Source organism: Amblyomma mixtum, chromosome 3, assembly GCF_055824585.1.
Source record: "Amblyomma mixtum isolate Tamu chromosome 3, ASM5582458v1, whole genome shotgun sequence".
Taxonomy (NCBI): domain Eukaryota; kingdom Metazoa; phylum Arthropoda; class Arachnida; order Ixodida; family Ixodidae; genus Amblyomma; species Amblyomma mixtum.
Window position 1 is genome coordinate 295975 of NC_143014.1, and position 15655 is coordinate 311629.

Genomic DNA, 15655 nt, shown 5'->3' on the forward strand with positions numbered 1-15655 from the left:
TTTCCGATTCGACACCTTTGTCGGTTTGTGCTCGTTTCTAACCATATCTCCGTACACCACGAGCGGCGACGTGACTGCCGGGAGGTGTGAACGAGGCAGCATTTCGCTGGAGGCGGATTTCTCTCGTTCTCGCCGCCAAATTCCCAGTGTGACAAATCAGCACCGGTGCGGAATCTGAACAAAAATTCTTCCTTTCAGCACACTTTCGCAGGATTCACCGCATCGCGATGCGACCTAGCTGTTTGAGAATACAGGTACTCTGCACCGAGTGCACATTCGCAAGAATGGTTAAAAAATTGGATTGCACAGGTTTAAAAAAGTTTTATTGTATCCTGGAGTTTGTTTATATTTAATGACAAGATTATATTTGTGAAAGTTCCGTACAGGAAGTACATTAAACTAGGCAAATTACTCCATTTTATGAGCGTCGTAGGTGTCATTTGCTAGACGGAGAATAGCTTTTTTCTGTAAAAGGTGTAATTTATTGATGCTTGTCTGAGATGTGTATATGAGGCTGCAGTAATTATTATGTGGGAGGAAGATTGCATTACAGAGCATAAGCTTATTTTTTACAGGGAGCAACAACCTAAACCTACTCAGCACATCACAAGCTCTTGCTAATTTTCCTGCTACATGGTCGATACGTGTATTCCAGTTTAAGTGCTGGTTAAAAGTTATCCCGAAGGTTTTAGCTTCTTTAACAGGTTTTATTTCTTCTTCCGAGGAATAATTTTTTGTACAGGTGCACGTAATATGGCTTGAGCATTAATTTCTACAGCATTTATATTAGTCCACTGTAGCAGTTTGCTTAGCGTAATATTACCGAAATGTATGAGGTCACAAATGTTACTTGACTGGAAGAAAACACTAGTATCATCTGCATAAATAATGTAACATGGAAGTTGACTAGAATTTATGATGTCATTTGCATAGATATTAAATAGCACTGGTCCCAGTATACTGCCCTGTGGTACTTCCGAAACAATATCTAATACAGAAGAACGCCATTCTTTAATTGCTTACCAGCAAGTCCACGGAAACCATAATGTTCTAATTTTGTAAATAAGATTTCACAAACAATTCCGTCGAATGCTTTCGAAAAATTGATTAAGATGCCTAGCGTTAGTTTATTTCCTTCAAATCCCTTAAGTACAAATTCTTTCTGTGTTAATAGAGCTAACTCTGTAGATCTGCCATGACGGAACCCAAACTGCAATTTATTTATTTTATTTTATTTATTTATAAATACTGCTGTCTCTGAGGAGAGACATAGCAGGAGTGGGTGAATACATGAGAAAAAACAAATAACATGGGTAGCATAGAAATAGATAACACAGAAATATTAAAAACAGATCAACGGGTCAAATTGTCAGGCAACTGAACAACAAACTCTTCAATTGGCAATGAACGAAGTGAGCCGTCCAATCCATTCCAAATTTCAACGGTTAGAGGGAAAAAAGAAAATTTAAAACAATTTATATGTGGTTTGAAGGGAACAATGTTTAATGGGTGCTTCCGTCGGGTTGCACGTGCGCTTGATGACACAAATGTGAAGGGTGAATGAATGCCAGATGATGTGTGAACGATCTTGTGCAGCATAATGATGCGTTCACGTGTGCGCCTATGTTCTAAAGTTTGTAAAGATAAACTGTGCATATGGGAAGAAGGTGAAAACTTGCGATCATACCGGCTGAAGATGAATCTTATTGCTTTTTTTTTAACTGATTCTAAACGGTCAATGTCGCGCGCATAATGAGGGGACCAGACAATTGAGGCGTACTCCAGGATGGGTCGAACTAGTGATTTGTAAGCAGTTAATTTACATTCCTTCGTGGCATTTTTTAAGGTCCGTTTGAGATAACCAAGTTTGCGAAGTGCTTTCCCAGATATGTTATTTATGTGAGCATTCCATTTTAAGTTATGCGAAAATATAACGCCCAGGTATCTGAACTCGCTGACGTGGGTCAAGCAGTTACCGTTGTTACTGTAAGAGAAATACAGCGGATTCTTTTTGTTACCAAAGGTCATTGCAACTGTTTTAGTGAAATTAATTTTCATTTGCCATGCATTACTCCATTCACAGAACAATGAAAACACTTTGTTTAGTTCCTGTTGATCATCGGCGTTAGCAACGTTGCGGTAAAGCACACAGTCATCGGCATATAGGCGTAACTTCACTGCGGTGTCGTTAGTAACATTAGCTACATCATTAATAAAAATTATAAAGAGTAGAGGCCCAAGCACCGACCCTTGGGGCACACCTGAAGTTACAGTGACTGACGATGACTGTGCATGGTTAAAAGTGACGAACTGGGATCTTAAGTGTAAGTAGTCGGTTATCCAGTCCAGTAACTTATTGCCGTTAAACATGGTGCGTAGTTTACGAAGAAGCTTATTATGGCAGACCATGTCAAATGCTTTGGAGTAATCTATAAATATTGCATCGATTTGATCATGGTTATTTAAAGCGGAAGCGATGTCGTGAGTAAATTCAATGAGCTGAGTGACCGTGGAAAAACCAGATCGAAAACCGTGCTGACAGTGTGACAGTTGATTATGACAAGTTAAGAACTGAACAAGGTGCTTGTGAATAATGTGCTCAAGAAGCTTGCAGCAAGTGGAAATTAGGGAGATCGGTCGGTAATTACTAATTCGTTGTTTATCCCCAGATTTAAACACCGGGATGACATTGGCAATTTTCCAAGCCCGGGGAACGGAGGATGTGTCCAGTGATTTGTTGAAAATCACTGTAAGGTAACGGGCACTCCATTCCGAGTACCTCTTTAAAAACATGTTAGGTATGGCGTCTGGTCCCGCACTTTTAGTTGTGTCAGTTTTTACTAACAGATTGTGAACCCCAGGGTGACTTACTTCGAGGTTGGGTAACTGGTGTTCCGAGCTATGAATGAAGGGAGGATTGGTACCATCATCAAGATGAAAGACAGAGTGAAAGTAGCTATTGAAGGCTTCAGAAATGGTTACGGGATCAGTGCAAGGCTGCTCGTTGATAATGAAAGATACAGAGTCATGGGAAGAGGGTAATATCGTTTTCCAAAATTTCGATGGGTTCTCTTTCATGAATGTTGACAGTGTTGTGTTGAAGTAAAAGTGTTTAGCTTGTGTCATTTTTGTCTTTAGCTCCGACTTGAGTGAAAGCAGTAGTGAATCGCGGCTTTCGTTTCCTGGCCGGCTGCGCTTGCGCAAGCGCTTGATGCGTCTTATGAGATGAATTATGTCTCTTGTGTACCACGGATGCTTCGGGTTATGTTTCACACATTTTGTGGGGACGAAATGAAGCACACAGCTATGTACTAAATTATAAAACTGCTCTAACAAAGCATCAACACCACACGTTTCACTGTCTGTCACGAAATCTCCGAAAGACGGATAGTATCCCATGTTTGTCACAGAATGAAGTAACTCTTTTGCATATAACTTTTTCTAATGCATTAGAAAAGGCAGGCAACACATATATCGAGCGGTGATTTGAAAAATCGTTTTTATTGCCAAATTTATGCACAGCTCCCACCCTAGCACACTGCATTTTTTCTAGAAAAGTACCAGTCTGTAAGACAGCGTTAAAGATTAAACAAAGGAATGGTGTCAAAATGTCGGGAACATGATTTATGGGTTTGATTTCTAAGTCATCAATATCTCGGGCCTTACTGTTTTTAGCGACATAAAAACAGAGCAGATTTCTTCGCAAGTTGTTGGCTCAAAAAAAGCTGTTTTAGAATTAGGTGTGCCTAATTATAGTTCAACTTCACCTTTACCGACTGGAGATGCTCTGGTGTACTCACAAAGTGCTCATTAAGCTTCAATTCAATTCAATTCAAGGTTTATTTTCCAGTTTGCACTGGAAGGCTTTCAGGGCTAAAAGCTGCTCTGGGCTAATTCTGCTAATTCCTTGCCCTCGGGTGTTTTGCCGCATATTGTTAATAAATTATTGAAAACCGGCACTCCCCACAGTGAGGAACTTTTTTTAAGTTAGTGCCATACAGTATCACTCTGTCTGCATGACACACTCAAGAGTCGTAAAATAAGTATTTTTAGTTCGACGCAGAAAGTTTGTTACATGATTTCTGTATTTTTCTAAAGCAGAAAGGCCATCCATATTGCTTGTTTGGATAAACTTAGCGTACCACTGCTCCTTTCTCTTAATCATCCTAAGGCATTCATTTGACATCTAAGGTTTGCGTAGCTTTTTCGATTTCCTTATCTACTTTAGTTTAAAACAGTCATAATAGCATGCCTAAAAGAGAGACATAAAGGTATCATAGGCTTGTTCAGCATTGGTGCAATGAAACACTGAGCTCCAGCTTACGCTTTCTATTTTAGTCCGAAAGGTTACTAGGGTCCTGGAGATTATTTCTCGTATAGGAAAAATCTCACAACGGAGTTTTTTCCTCCTGAGAAAGTCGGTGCTCTTGCAAGGCATGTAAACAGGTAGATGATCGCTTAAACCTGTTATGATTGTACCTGAAGTTACGTGGTCATGAGCACTATTTGTAACGAACAAGTCTAAAAGGCTTTCCGAGTGATTAGTAATTCGTGTAGGTTTAGATAAAACATTTTCGCGTAAGAATGAGTCTAAGAGCATTTGAAATTGACGTGTAGCTGTTGCGGTTTCCAGTAGGTTAATATTGAAGACTCCACCCAAAAAGACGTGCAACTTATTCGCAAGTGTAAAATCAGTAATTTTCCTACAAAGCTAAAAACTGTTGACATCCCCGTTTGATGGGCGGTAAATGACAACGAATAGCTTGTTTTCACATTGAAGCGTTAGTGCCTCGTAATCCTCGTTTATTGCTGAAAAATCTAGCATGTTGCAAAAAAATTGTTCCGATATTAACTGCAACACTACGCCGCCTCGTTGATGGGTTCTGTTCAGGTAAAAGCTTTAAATATAGGTAGATTCAGCACAATATCTTGACCTGAGTACCATGTTTTAGTGTTCATAATGACGTGGAACTTGAAACGGAATTCACTCAGAAATATGGTAAGTTCGTCCTCTTTGTTTCACGCACTACGGACATTGCAGTGTAGAAAGGTGAGATAACTATTGACAATATCTTGGAGAGCAGTGATAAAAAAAAAACTAAGCGGCTTGAAAACTGTTTTTGCCATGTTCTAAGGGGTGGTGTCCCCGTTGTGCATTCTTTCCAGATCGGCTTCGCTATCGGTTCGTATCATACGAGATGTTTCTCTTTTCCGTGCGTACACCCTCCGCCTTTGACCCATGCGAAACGTCAGCTCATCTCTCGTTTTTTTTTGTTGCGATTGTCATTCCAAGCAGTTTTTTTTTCATTTTCGGGCACAGGTGTTCGTTAAGGTATACCGACTGCTCATTTGTCATCTTTTTCAAGCGTTGTAGTTCGCGTACCATCACATCATTTAGTTGTTTGAGAGCAGTATTCTCTTGCTTTAAGCCAAGGCACTCTTTCCGGAAGTCCTCAACGTCTTTGTTCATGTGCTAAAAGCTTGCCTTTAGCTCCCTGTTTTCTTTCCGCATCTCACACTTGAAGTCAGTATATCAGTTCCCTTGGCCACAAACAGCACGTTTACAAATGATCAGCACACAAGAAAGTTGGGAAACACTTTGGCAACAGAGGCAACAGAAACAGAACTTTAAACGCTTACCATAGCTCTATCTCGCCATCCGTTCTGATGTCTACGAAGAACATATCCACTCTAGAAAGAACGAGAGCACTTGCAAGGCTTAAGTTTCTGTACTCATTTTACTCTAGTCAATTTAATATTAATGCTGCTCCCTATATATCCCCCCGTTCTACACGACAGACACGCAGTAGCCACAACCATAACCTTACCCCGTACTTTGCACGCACAAATACGTTCAAAAACTCATTTTTTCCCCGAGCAATCACAACATGGAACTCACTGCCAGCAAATGTCTTTTCGGCTCAGGATGCCGCTGCTTTTGAAAAGAGTATCTTATTGTATGTGTAAACTTAACAATATCATTGCCCTCTGTTTGGTTTTCTTTTTTTTGTTTTTGTTGTTGTTGTTGCCGGAACGCTGGATTTGCGTAGTGGTTGATATTATTTTTGCTTTTTGAATGTTGCCCCCCTGCTTGGTCTCTATGACTGCAGTATGTGTAAATAAAATAAATAAAACAACGATCGCAACAGTGTTGCAAGAGTTCCAAGCTGTGAAATAAGTGTCCGCTTCGTTCGTCTCCTCCGCTGCCATGTGCCATCAAAATTTGCCGAGCCTCTCTTCACAACCTGACGACAAAGACATTTCCCTGTAAGGCAGCCGTATTGTTTTAATGCTCTTGCGGGTAAGCGAGCACGTGAAGCTCACGTCGCAGCCTTTTGCTCAGTTCATTATTTGTTTTACCTTAACGCCATGAAGACATTATAACTCCTCCGCTCTCTACTTCTTTGCGCGAGCTGACGAGCGCCGCCGGATAATTACCGACGTCGTGAAGCGGATAGCCCTTCAAGGGCCGTCCTTCGCCCTTTAAAGGGCAACTGACTAGGCTCAGGGCGTTTTAGAGAAACAAGCCCATTGCATAGATGAGGCATCGAAGAAACCTCTGCAAAATATTAGAGCCATACGTGCCCCGAAAAGCAGTAAAAATTCAAATCAAAGCCCGCTCGTTCTTTCCTTCCACAAGCAAACATTCTCGTCGTATACTCTGGCTCGTTTGACGTCATACGGAAAGCTTTCGCTAGAGGCATTCCATCGGTGCGCCGTTCTGACTGACGGGCGAAGGGTGGGCGTAGCCGGGGCGTCGCGTCGTGTGCTCATCAGCACCTTCAGTTTTGGCACATGCCTACAAGCCCGCATGAAGGAAAATAAGGAAAATAAAGGAAAAAAACGGAGGAGGGAGCGTCCGGCGACAGCCTTGAACCCTAGTCATAAAAAGTAAAAATAGCAATACGGAGAGAGTCAGTCCTCCCCCCCCCCCCCCCCCCCCCCGCCGGGATCACGGCACGAGATAGCCCTCTGCGTGCGCGCTTCTTCCTCAGTTTTGAAGCGAAAAGCTTCACTAGGCTCGTCAACACCGCGCTTCGCGTGGGCCACCCCTGGGCGCCGCCGCGGCGCGCCCTTCGTCCTCCTCGCCACCCCGTCCTTTCTCCTCCTCGCCACAAGGTTTACCCTTCGCCGCTGCCGCGTGGTCGCTGCCACCGTCCCAAGGTTCTTTCGCAAGGCGTTGCGAGAACGCACGCGTGAGCGGCGGCGGCAGCCGTAGAAGAGGCGCAGACATTCCCCATGGAAGGAAGAAAAGAAGACCCAGAAGTGGTAGCGAGGGAGTTGGCTCAAAATCTACACCGCTATCGTGGTGCTCCCAGTGCATTGTGCGCGAACTGCGACAGCCATGACGTCAAACAAAGCATAACTGCAGCTTTTCGCTTGTATATGCAGGCTTAACCAGAGCTAAGCCACTGCCAATTTTTTTTGTCCCCTCCATGCAAGCCCCCAAAACAAAGTTTTCGTTAGTTGTGCCAGTTCATGTATGCTTCAGCTTGTTCTATGCGTATGCCGTGTTGTGTGTAGTAGGCTCTTTCCTTCGCGCGCACACTCTACTGCTCCGCACGAACACCGCTTATCGTTTGTGCATCTTGTCTACACCTTGGCTCGGTTGAACGACATGAGCTTAGGAGCAGAGAAAAGAAACAAACACAGAACACGTAAACATACACGGAGAAAAGCAAACGGGCGGTTGCCGGGTCCGCGCTTCGCCGTGTTTCGAACAAAAGCGACTCCCGCCCCTCCGGTCGTGAAGAGATGGTGAGGCCCCCCCAAAAAAAGTAATGAAAAGGTGGCTCGCTAACTGGGGTTGACAAACAGATGTATGAAATGATGCGCTCGCTAACTTCAGGTGGTCGAGCCGATCGCGCCTCTCGATCGTTCAGTGTTCGGAGAAAATGCAACGACGCTGTTTCGTCGTTCGATGCGCACGCAGCGACTACAGTCGAACCACGATCCGGCCCTGATTGCCAGGAGATTTTGAGTTGAGTCGTGTCTGGCTCCTACGCATCCGCCTTCCTGACACAACGGTAAAGAATGTGGTGGTTTGCGGAAGACACTTCCCTCCGGACAGCTACGCCCACGACCCAAGCATCTGGGGAGAGGAAGGATAAAGGAAAAAAAAAGGCGACAAAATACCGCGAGGAGACCCAAAAGCAAAATAGAGAGGGTTTTGGGAGACCCGGCTCCCCCCCTTCTCAAATAGACCGGGTAGCAAAAACCAAGAAAATAATTGTTTTCAAGGCGGCGCTATGACGTAGACATGTGACGCACTGCACCAGACACCACGCCTCCGGCTAACATCAGAGGAGAAGGGCGATTTTCCTTTGCGGAGCCTACTCGACGAGGCGGGAGAGAGAAAAATCTCGAGGAGGGAACGCAAGGAGAGGAGCCTCGCTACCAGAGAGGTAGAAAATATTTTCGACCAGAGGGTAGTCAGTTGCCCTTTAAGGGCAGCCCCCTAAGCGTTGCCTCGTGCCACGTAAGGGGGGGGGGGGGGGGGGGGTTGCCCCCCTCTGCATTGCTTGGCAATAAATGTTTTCACCACCTACCACTGCGAATATCCTGGTGCGAAACCTATATTCTGTGCGTCTGTAAGCAAAACAGGTGTGTCTGCGTGACGCCAACGAAAGGCGGCTTCTTTCCCCCAATAATGATTCATTTTCATTAATTTTCGTATTTCTTTTAAAGGTACCACAACTGGGGGGAAAAGGCTCTTTTTGCTGCCGTCACACAGCCGCATCAGGAAAATTCGTCATGCATGTTTCTAGGCAACCATGCGTTAGCAATGGTTGCCCGCAGTACTGTGTTAAAGCCTTCTAGAATACTGTACCCGAAGCGTCGCTGTGTACGCTAGCTCACTGCGCACGCCCAACTAAAAGTGTCTAATATATTGTGCAGACTAGTGCACTGCACGGGCTCGGGCCGGCCCAAAAGCCCGGGCCCGGCCCGGCCCGCGGGCCGGGCCGGGACATGATCTGTTTTGCCGGGCCTGGGCCGGGCCCGGGCCTGAGGTTGCGGGCTCGGGCCGGGCTCGGGCTTAAAGCTGCGGACCTGAGCCGCGCTTGGGTCTGTATAGAAACGGCTGGTGTCCGACTATTCATTCACTATTGCAGAGTGAAGTACACAACTGCGGCATTGGAGCAGCGACACGGATGAGCTATGGGTTATAGTACGCGCTGAGACAAACACTAAGCTGTATTCATTGACTTATATTTCCTTACTTCCACGCCGGCTTAGTGGTCAAGGCGCTTGATTACTGAGCCAGGGAACCAGGGTTTTCTCCTAGTCTCGGCGGCCGCGTTTCTATTTAGGCGGCACGCATGACAGCCGTACTTTGTAGTATCATTGCTCGTTGATGAAACCCAGGTGGTCGAAATGATCCGGGGCCCTCTGCTTCGGCGTCTCTCACAGCCTGACTCCCCTTGGGCCCTTAAGCCCCAGAAACATAGCTTTTATTTTATAGCTATATTCTTCTCATGTGAGAAAATTCACAAACTAAAACGCGTGTGGTGTTCTTTTTGATCAGTTGACCGGAACGTCTCGTAAATGAAATAGCCACAAAAGCTCGCGAGAGTTTTTAAAATCTCATCTCATAACCACATCTATCCCTCCTCGCTCCTTCAGCCTGGTTGACATGCAAGTGTTCTGCCCTGTAAGTTATCAGGTACGTGGTTCGCGCGTTATCTTCTGCTTCACCAGCAAGAGTAAAATTTAACCGGTCTTAATTGGCCATAGATCGTTTGTCATCCCAAAACGTACCTATACACAATTAGAAATGCATTTGAGAAGGACATATTAGTTTAGGATTCTTATAGTATTCAAAACACATACCGAGAAACACTCGAGCCTTTTAGCTTTTTGTTTTTGCTGAAAGGCGACCAATTCGGCTATGAGTTTAATCTGTGAGATCGCATTCACTAAAACAATGTCATCCTACTGCTTCAACAGGAAAATGGCGCAAAAGACGTGGACAAAAGAGACAAACACGACAGGACCGGCGCCAACTTACAACTGAATTTTATTTCGCACCAAGCCCGCCTTTATGTAGGCCAACACGCCCTAACATCCGTGTAATCACGCACAGGCAGTAGAAAAGATCACTGTAAGATATCTAACACATGAAGCGCGATAGCAACCACGTAACATACTATCATGGCTAAAAAAAAAACCAACAAAAGTATAGCAAACAACACTAAAACGGTCATGGCCAAGCAACTCTTAAACACCAAAAACGATACACACTCATGAGTGATACGAGATGACCAACAAGAAACGTGGAAAAAAGGTGAAGAATGAAGCGTTAAGACCAAAGCAGTGTCAAAGGTAAAAAAAGGTTGAAATGGATGAAGAGTGCAAACCTTAAAATTGTCTTTTGTCCACGTCTTTAGCGCCATTTTCCTGTTGAATCATGAACCAACTAGCCCAAACTAGAGTTCTTCTACTGCTTCCTAGGCAGCTTTAATGTGTATACTTCGCGGGAGGCAAAATATAACTGATCAAAATCATGGGGGAATGCAAAGTGGTCTATTACGCGCGTGTGCAGCCCTCTTTAGTTGGCTCTCGGAACTTCCGAGTTTATCCTTGCGCACTAACACGAGATCAGTGTCCAAAAGAGGGCCTGAGGAGCACTACTCTTAATCACTTACTCCTGGGTTAAAAAAAAAAACAACTTTCTGCAAGCCAAACTGTGGTTTCAGAACCTTTGTCGGCCAGTTTCTTATCGGTCTAGTGGCAGTCTACTTACTCAGACTGAACAGTATACCTCAAGCGTTACTGTGAAACGGGCCGGGCCGGGTCCGGGCTGGGCATCACTCCGGGATTCACGGGCCGGGCCGGGCTCGCTAGAGCAGTAATTTAGCGGGCCTGGGCCGGGCCCGGGCTTGAAGCCGCGGGCCTGGGCCGGGCTCGGGATTCAAGTCTCGGGCCCGGGCCGGGCTTGGGCCTCATGTGGAGGCCCGTGCAGTGCTCTAGTGCAGACATTGAGCGGGAGACGACGGCTCAAGCTGGGCGCCTTCCGCCGGCATCATCCCTCTGGCGGTTGTGGAGGGGTCGTGTGGCAGCGACCCAATGCGTGAACCGTGCAATATACATTGCAGATCTTTTGGCGGGGTGAGGGGTTTTGCGTTACTATGAAAAATTTAGCAGCGACTGTATGGGTGAAAGCTGTTCTCACGCTACTGCCCTACCCTCCTTCCCCGTTTTCCTTTTCGCGCTCTCCTAGCTGTCGCCGTCTTCATCCTTCGCTGCGCTCAGCGTTCGCTCTCTTTATTCTCCGCTGTGCTCCTCGTTCTCTCGGTTACGCCGCAGGATGAAGGCAACACCATGCAACACAGGTATGGGCGCCTACAAGAACACTCTATACCTAACATATATGCATGGCGCTTTCACATTCTTTGTCTCAATATTTTGTGAAATAAAAAGACCTTAACTGCCGCCGAATCTGGCGTTCCACAGTGGTAACCGACCAGTGAGTTCTTTTTACAGCGACAGGTACTGAGTGCCCGTCTCTGAGTTTCGTGTCAATGTAGTAGTAGTAGTAGTAGTAGTAGTAGTAGTAGTAGTAGTAGTAGTAGTAGTAGTAGTAGTAGTAGTAGTAGTAGTAGGCGTTGTCGTCGTCGTCGTCGTAGTCGTCGTCATCGTCATCGGCTTAGGGCCGTTTTAGATGCTGCGACTGGAACGAAAATAGTCGGCCCAGTCGGTGACGCCGCAGTGTGATTTTTGCGCAGTGATTTCATATGCAACGCGTGCCCAGCGAATTCGGTTGGAGGGACACGCAAGGTTGCTCGATGTTCGCATGGGCAACCCACAATTAAACGCGACAGAAACGCTGCACGGAATGTGTTGATGTTATGACCAGCGTGTTTTTAGATGCAAGGCAATATTTCGTATGTTTTGATTAGAATAAACAGTTTTGCTTACGCCGCGGGAACAGCTCCCACGTGACCCCACGCCGAGACGGCGCAGCCCATTGGTCAGTCGCAGAGCGAACACACCGACGCTGCGACTGAATTCCAACCGGACGGAACTTGGTCGCAGGCCGTCCACCTTGGGCCGTCTGCGGCTAGACCGACGGCCCTCCCCAGTCGCAGACCGACAGAATTCGCAGCGTCGCAGGCGAGAATCGCATGCATGTGAAACGGCCCTTACACGATCAGTGCCGGAACAGCAGACTTGTTGGTTTTCAATCTTGATGTTAACAGCACAGAACGTAGACGGGACATGAGAAGAAAAGCATGCACAACGAGCGCTGATTTTTTTTTTATACACATGTTTTCCTTCACACCGAAGGCAAGATTACTGAACACACAACAGCTGAAGTTACTTCCTTGTTAACAACATGGACGGCTTGCTTACGCATCGCTTCCTTCGTTTGGCAATCTCGGCGGCCTAAAAAGTCTCAATAATCTCAATAATCAGCGCTCGTTGTGTGTGCTCCTCTTTTCGTGTCCCGTCTACGTTCCGATGGGTGCGTTGCCCCGGGAATCACTCGGAGGGTAGTGTAATGGACCAGTTTCTTAAAATGGCCCTGGGTCCACACTGGGCATGAGGAGATTGATGCACAGACTACAAGAATGATTTTAGGATATGATTTAATTAATGGATCTGGCTTGATGCCGCTTACGGGAAATGCAGTAGGGCTCGTCCACGTCGGGGCTGAGTCAGCTTGTTGTGGCACGGGCTCGACGAATGGCTGGATGTCTGCTGCGGCCGGGCTGGGGATTCTTCGCGGCTACGCGCACAAGTTGTCATAGTAGTTACCGCGGAAGGAGGGGGGTATAAAGAGAGCGAAAATATGCTTAAGCAGTGGCGGGTTACTCGGAACCTTGTGGGGATTGAGCTTCTTGGGCTACCCGAGTGTGCGCCCGCTTCTGCCGTTTCGTTCGTTAGGGAGACCCCCCGTGGGGTGTCCGCGAGCGGAATGGGGGCAGCCGCGCTGCTTGTCCTCCCTTGCAAGGGAAGCTCTTCCGAGAACCGCAGTAAATCACCCTCCCTTCCGTTCTTCCCGCTTCGACCTCGCGTCCCCATTGGGTCACACCGAGTGACAGTTGGGCGGCGTTGTTTCGGCGAGAGGTCCCGAGCGGGAAATGAACGGGGAGATCGCCACCGACTCGGGCAGCAGAAAGGTGCGTAGAGTTTGGCTCCCGGGTGCCTCGGCCTTTGCCGGGGGCCCAAGAGCGCGGGTGCTTTAACGTGCGCATCTAGTATGTATGCCCGAGTCCAGACCCGAACCTCCGGAGTCGTGTAGCCCGCCTGTGCGGCGCCGACGCGCTCCGGATTCGGAAGGGCCTGATTTGGCTGGTTCTCCGTCATCGCCGGCCATTGCTGGTGACGACGCGCGATGAGCCATCGATGTGTGACCTGCGTCATCAAGATGTGCTCCGCGTATACCCCATCCTTCCTCGTGTTGCGTTGCGTGCGATTTAACCCTTTGGTTAGCCGCGCGGCAGGCGATCGCCCTTAGCTGTGCTGTCACGCGCGTATGTAGTCTCTGCTTTGCGCGCGCGGCTCCGCGGGCCCGCTTTCGGGTGCTGCGGCGGGGCTATGGGTTGCACCGAGGTCTGGGGATTAGTGCACTGTTATGTAATGCAGCTTTCTGTGTAATAAACACTTGTGCTCTCAAATAACTGCGCCTTCCTTCCTTCGGAGCGAGAGCGCAGGCGCGCACCAAACACTGGCAGTGTCCTGAGCTTGCTCCGGCCCGAACCCGCGATATGTGGGCGAAGTGCCACCTAATGAGCACACGGTCACACTCGGGTGATGAAGATCCCACAACCTTTAGCAAGTTGGTTACCGTGGCAGGAGGAACCTATCTCGAGAGCGGAGGAAACCCGACCGGAGGATGGTTACCATGGAAGAAAGAGAGTATAGCAAAAGCGGAGAGCTGTTGCTGCGGGAACCACTATCCACCAAGGCAACCACCCGGAGGATGGTTACCGTGGGTGCAGCACGGTATGGAGAGTGCGTAAGAAGGCGCTTTACCCGCGGGGATGGAGAGGTAGTGAATGAAGGAAAAGACAAAGAAGCCGAGGGTGCAAACCTCCGGAATAATTTAGGCCACTTTGGGCTCTTTAACTTGTACATAGACGTACTTAGCCTTTCGCCTAAAACGAAATATAGCCGCTGATGCTGGCATTTTATCCACTCTCTTGCTCAGCAGCCAGCAGCGTAGAAACCGCTGCCACGGCTTAGCGTGTTTGTGTGCAACGTATAACGCTGACAGAAAACCAACCACGAACAGTCGCACTGTGTTCGGCTTGATATTTGGAAAGGGATTTTAAAGGTTTGATTGTCTAAATTTAGCGATAGTCATGATTTCTCAAAAGGCTAACACATATATTGTGGCGTAATAAATTTCATATAGTGCGAAACGGTGTCTTCTGGCGGTGTGACTACACAGACTGTGGGCAGCGAACTGTTCAGCGCCTCGGCTGTCGCCGCTGTTAATTTGCAGAAAGGAACCGGGTGTCGCTTTCGACCTCGTTTTCGGCTGAGGATCTAAGTCGGTGACTGCTTGAGAGGAAATTGTTTTGGGGATCGCGCGCATGTATAACAATATTAAAGGGAACGCTTGCTTCGCATTCAACATTAACATATACCTTCACTTCTGCATACAGATCGTGGGATTAACTCGTTTAAGGGAAACCTGCAGAGAAAAAATTGCTGGTGATTTCGCATTGCTAAGCTCGGAATATTGAGCGAAAGCAGGTTTTTGCAGGTGTACACCACCGCCGCGTACATGAAAGCGAGATTGAGGTGTCCACTGACCCAGGGAGCCAGTTGTGCGCCTCTCCTTTCGTAGAAATCAACGGACTGTACAACATTGTCAGCGCCAACACCAATGAACGCCGGTGGCCCACTTGTTTAGTTTCGTTTTTGAGGAAAGGAAATGGCGCAGTAACTGTCACATCTTGGTGGACACCCGAACCGCGTCGTATGGGAAGGGATAACGGAGGGAATGAAAGACGAAAGGAAGGAAGAGGAAATTTAAAATTTAAAATTGATTTTTGAGGAAAGGAAATGGCGCAGGATTTGTGTCACATCTCGGTGGACACCTGAACCGCGCCTTAAGAGAAGGGATAAAGTAGGGAATGAGAGAAGATATGTCACGTAGCTGCCACACCTCCACCGCTCCTCCACTTGAAGGTCAAATTGCGGCGCCGGTGCCCTTGGTTGACTAGGCCAGTAAAGCTTCGCTTTAAAATGTTAGCTTCGCTCTCACACTTGGGGCGAAATAACTGCTCGCAGCTAGCTTAAGGGATCCCTTACATATTTAGTATACTCGGTTATCACAGTCCAAGGTCTTGTTCTTGATAACATGTAGATGCAATAGACATGCGAAGACGCACCGTTCTCCTGTCTGCTTATCCTCCCCTTCCTCCGCGCTTTCTTGCATGGTTCAAAAATACGCTGCAGCATTTCGCCGAAGCGGAATGCTGAAAATTTCAGCTTAGTAGGAAGGTTTGATAAAGGTAGCAAAGCTTTATTGTTGTAGTTGGTTCATATACACGGTTCATCTCGGCCGAGCGCTACAAACACGGCCGGATGGTTCCGAAGTAGCGGACATGGTTTCAAGTTGGCGAAGTACAAACCTTGAACTCGGAGAATCTTTTGTTAAACACGAGATGTATACACGACCCCCACTGGGTGGTCTGAC